Source organism: Anopheles aquasalis, chromosome 3, assembly GCF_943734665.1.
Source record: "Anopheles aquasalis chromosome 3, idAnoAquaMG_Q_19, whole genome shotgun sequence".
Taxonomy (NCBI): domain Eukaryota; kingdom Metazoa; phylum Arthropoda; class Insecta; order Diptera; family Culicidae; genus Anopheles; species Anopheles aquasalis.
This window is the reverse complement of record NC_064878.1, coordinates 66,993,549-66,998,548: the sequence shown is the minus strand read 5'-3', so window position 1 is coordinate 66,998,548 and position 5,000 is coordinate 66,993,549. Positions and strand designations below refer to the sequence as shown.

Sequence of the window (5,000 nt, the reverse complement as noted above, 5' to 3'; positions counted from 1 at the left end):
TCCATGGGCGATCGTGAGACTTGGGCCCTGTGCGGTAACGAGCGCATAATGTCGCGGGAACTTGAACCTCGCGTGAACTCGATGAGGCGCAAAAGAGAGAGGCATCGTGTGGTTGGTGTTTGAACTCGTTTGAAACAACTGCCCCCCGCTCGGTCGATGGCGATGGCGCTTGGTGACCAAATGGTAATAAAACGAAGTAATTAGCCATGTTCGGATCACGCTGGCGACGTTTAGCGACGATAATCGGACCGAGGAGCGGCTAAATATCGGTTAAGCCACCGACGCCACCGGTGCCAGCCTGCCGTCTCGCCACGAAACGGTCACTAATGATCCATCCGTTGAAGGACATCGAGTCCTCGCAGGTGAAAGGCGGCTTGGTGGGGGTCTCTCTCTCTCTCTCTCTGGTACGGTTCCAGACCAGTTCCTTGGGCGAGTGGGCACCCGGATGGTCGTTGCTTCGGTTGCCATGGTCTCACCAAAATCCCAAAATTGGCCATATACTCCAGGAACGTCGACCGCAAAAGGTAACTCCACGGCATTGCAGGGAGTCTCTGGACATCAGACGAAGAAGAAGAACAGGAGGAACAATTGGAAAGTCCCGATCGCTCCCGTCGGTTTAGCGTGCTCCGTGTGCTGAAAGGCGGAGGAGGACGAACCAGTTCTGGGGTTGAGAACCATCTAGGGATCGGTTCGTGCTTCTTCCTTGCTTCTACACCACTGCACTGCACTTGCGATGCGGCGTCCGAGGCTTCCTGTCCCGAGGCCAAGGCGTCAGATAGAGGAGCTGGATCGCTGGATGATGGCGACGGACGCCCAGGTCCAAGCGACACCAACAAAGATGCATTCTGGTCGAGCAATTTCAAACTTAACCGTCGCTCGGCTTGGCTGTTGGTCAAACGGTACAGCGACACCTTAACCTTCTCCGCTGGGGAGTCTTCTGGTGTCATCAGATTGTACGCACGATACACATGAATTGCGACATGTCCGGACTCCCTCTGCGTGTGGCGCCCTGTGGCAATTGGTTTCTTGTTCTCTTCGCGAAAGATACATCATGGCGTTCATCGAGACACACGACTCGCGACACGCGGATGTTGTTCATTAGTGGCGTGGCGTGGAGTGGTGATGGTTAGCTGTTGCTAGTTGCTTACGCTTTTACATCGGGAGATAAGATGCTGCCATGCTGATGACGCTAGAAGTGATCGCGCAAAAGGTGATGCACGGGTTAGCAGCACCTCTCTCTCTCTCTCTCCGGCGATGCTCCGCAGCATGATTCAGCGCCTCTCTTACGGCTTATCACCGTTAAAATGTGCTTCCAGTCCACAAGCGTCATCGTGCGCGCGGCACACATTCACCCAGACAGACGATTCGCTTCGGTGGAGGCGGATGTTGGCCGGTTTTTGTTGAAAAGCATTTCAGCTTCGAGAACTGGAATGTCGTTCTCTCGTCTCGACGGCGTCAACACCAGCGTCGGCGAGTGAGGGGATTAGTGATTTTTGGAGACAAACAACGGATCGAACCCGCCCCGAAACCGGCTGCGGTCATTAACGGTGTCAGTGATCAGTCCCGCTGTGGACCCCGAGCGCGCCAGCATGAATGCTCGCTTTGTTCATGTTCCCCCTTTCTGGGCGACACTTGGGGCTGTGATCCCGTGGTGTTGGCCATCGCTGGGAAACGACAGCTCGTAGCCCGGTGCCAAACCGCAATCTTGGCGGCGAAATTTGCGGTCGGTGGTTTCATCTTGGCTGCTGGCATGCTGGCTGCTTTACTTAACCCAAAATTCAGGGAATGCGTGCCAAGGAAGCAGCAGCAGCAGAAGCAGCAGGTGACGAACGATGGTGACGATGGTGTGGCGTTTAACATTTTGAAACCAGCCCCGGGGTGAGGCGTCTTGAAGATGATAAAGAGCGCTCGATGTTTAGAAGTCGTTCCGCCATTTCCTGTGATGGATGGGCCCGTGTACCGAGACATCGTAGATAGATGGAGAATGGGGTCGGTTGTAAAATCACGAAATATGTGATTGATTAGATTGTTTGCACAAAGAAGAAGACGAAGCGAAACTCGCTCTCTCTCTGCCTTTCTTTTGGCGCAGCAATGGGAAGATAATTGCAAAATGTAATTGCAGTGATTATTCCCCGAAAAAGGTTCGTGGAAAGGACCGGGGGGGGAGCAGCATTATCAACCGCTAATTCCAATCCAGCGTGTCAACAGATGTCTGGTTCCGTTTGTGAAATGCTGATGTCTGTCTGGAGCCACAAACAGGGTCAACATGACTCCCGAGGATCCGGGACAACGGCGCTGAGGCCTCCATGGTAATTTATGCCATTTCGATGAGTTGATATCTGTGGAGTGTTAAAATAGAGATTGTTTTCGTATGATAATTTTGGGCTGTTGCTGCTTCTCCAGGGGCCAGCTGCCTTGTATGGGCAGCCCATGAAATCCATCTCGGTGGTCCGAGTGATTCGGATTCGAGAAAAAAATGTTTCGAAACCCAATTTCATTTGATCGCAACGATGCCCTTCAACTAAAGTAGCTCGATCGAGAGGTGGTTTGAAGTGCGCCTCAAGTGGATTAAAAGTAATGAAGTTGTTCCACTGTCGAGTGACAATTGGCACTCTTGGCCAGCCAGCGATGGATGTCGATGAAGTGATGAAGCAGCAGAGTGTGCAAAAGTGGCTTGGAGTTTAGGAAGGAGAGAATACCACCACGTAAGAGGGACCACCTCGTGTGGTGTTGCCAAAAATATCCACAATAAACAATGGATGAACCAGAGAGAACTGGCCACTTGACGATGATGAAGGACGACGACGACGACAGCGACGACGACGAGTGCTTTACTGAGTGAGTCAATCACAACCACCGGTCGGTCTTTCACACCTTAAATCTGTCCTTGACCGGCCACACCAAGAGGCTCGCTGACATGTTAGACCGTTTTGAACAAGATGCCCACAACTTACCCTTACTGCTTTGTGGCTTGTAACACGAGCAACATATCGCTTGTGACAGCTGGAAGACGGCCGGAATCGTCCCAGCCAATTCCCTCGAGTTCCAATTCGATTATCATCCTCATCCTCATCATCATCATCATCGTAGTCGTGATAGAGCGTGCAGTGGAAGGCGATAAAGGCGTCGCTGTGATGACGAAGCGACTGATAAGGTCGAAAAGGTGGCAGTGGAGTTTCGCCTTCCAGCAATCACGTCGTCGGCGGTATTTAGCCAACTAATCCCGGGATCCCGTTTCACGGCCAGTGCACGAACTTTAGCATAAAATGCACGAAAACCCCGGGACAAACTCTCGTTAGGTGGTTAATGTCTGGCTAATCGATTCAGCGACCATCCAGAATAAACTTTCTTCACCTTGAGCCCTCGAACAGCATGGGCTGATTATGCATAACGGACACGTATGGTGCCCCCCATCCCTCCCTCATTTTGGATGGATTTGATGAAATGTGGAAATGAGTTACTGATTGCTGCTGTCGGATCGGAGCCACATCTGCGCTAATCTACATTCCGTTTCGGGGATAACATGGCGCGTTCGTCGGTCTGCATTCGATACAAGCTGGTGTTGGTACCAGCGAGGCAGCTGCTGTCGCGTGCCCTGTTGTGTTCTACCGACGAAAGACCATCTTAACGATCGGACTAGAACAACACAACACATTCCCGGGGCGACGCATATGCTTGGAGTCGGAAATCGGTAAACATGCGCGCACCGATTAGCATAACTGAATTGGTTGGTCTTTCGCTCGGTTAAGGAGCGGCGACTGATTGTTGTCAACTCCCTTTACCCCTCCTTTCGGAGTCCGGGGGAAGGCGAGCAATTCAATTTGAATAATTTGAACTTCACATTCGTTGGGACGATTTGTTCCAACGACAGCAAACGACGACGACGACGACGACGATACCGCTAGCCAGCTTGTTCCTAAGTTCACTCAGTCACAGCACAAGGGACACGAGGTTACATGCGATTCGATCATGTGTCACTTCCATCCAGGTCGGTTGTCCGCTTAGCGACCGGCCATGTCGCATCGCACGTCGTGTGGTGAGCAACGAAGAGCGCAGGGACACTGATAATCATCAGTGTTGAGGGTGTGAACGGTGTTCTGTTGCCCCGAGAATCGCTGGGGCCCGTGTTCGCTTCGCTCGTCGCTTCGCTTTGCTGTTTTATCGATTCATGTTTTTAATTTCTGCCTTCGATTGTGTTTGTGTCACGCGAGGCAAGCCGGGAGACGTGTGTCCTTTGCAAAACACGTATCCGAACAACCAAACTCTCCTGCTGGTGACAAACTGTTCCAAGTGTCCTCGTTTCGGGACACTTTCTAGAGTGTTTTTTTCGCCAAAAGCAAGATTCACGAAACAGGACCAGCGACCAGCTCTTCCCTTTTCTCCCTTTCACGTGTCTTTCGTCCGACATGCTGAATGTGATTTCCTGTTCTGCGAGAAGGAGCACGTAACCCTTCATCGGCAGCCACCCCACCTTCCCGTCAATGGCAGCGACAATCGCTTTGTGCTTTTGGGGGACCACGACCACGGACCACGGACCAGGGAATCGTGATCCTCCTTTATCCTGCCAACCGTGGCCCGTGTGCGCGATAAACACGTGTTAGCCAGCGTGTTAGTCGACAGCAACTGCAGCACACGCTTTGGCAGTTCGTTCGGAACGACGGAGACGCATCAGCAGAGCCCCAATAAAAACCAATGTCCAACCGCTTCTGACGCTGACAATGGTCGCGCTCGTAAAGGGCACGTCGTCCGGCGTCTCTACTAATTGATTAATATGGTCGCAACCGGCCATGGGGGTTTTAGGTGTCTTTCCTACTCTATCATCATCATACCTGATCATATACTAGCGCACGTACCAAGGGGGCAGATTTGCGTGGGCTGCCTTTGCATTCGCGCTGTCAGACGGAGAGCTCGAATAATGGCCATCATCAGCAACAGGAGTAGTCGTCGCGAATTGCTGTTTATTAGTAGCGCTGGCGTTGGATTGCAGGATGTAGAGGCCC

The 5,000-nt window shown here is 52.2% G+C and overlaps 1 protein-coding gene across 2 annotated transcripts in view; it reads left to right on the top strand.

Annotated features, from left to right (window-relative positions):
- LOC126575395 (netrin receptor DCC) overlaps positions 1 to 5,000 on the top strand; it is an 83,828-nt gene that overhangs the window by 1,493 nt on the left and 77,335 nt on the right. The gene's annotated exons all lie outside the window — the stretch shown is intronic.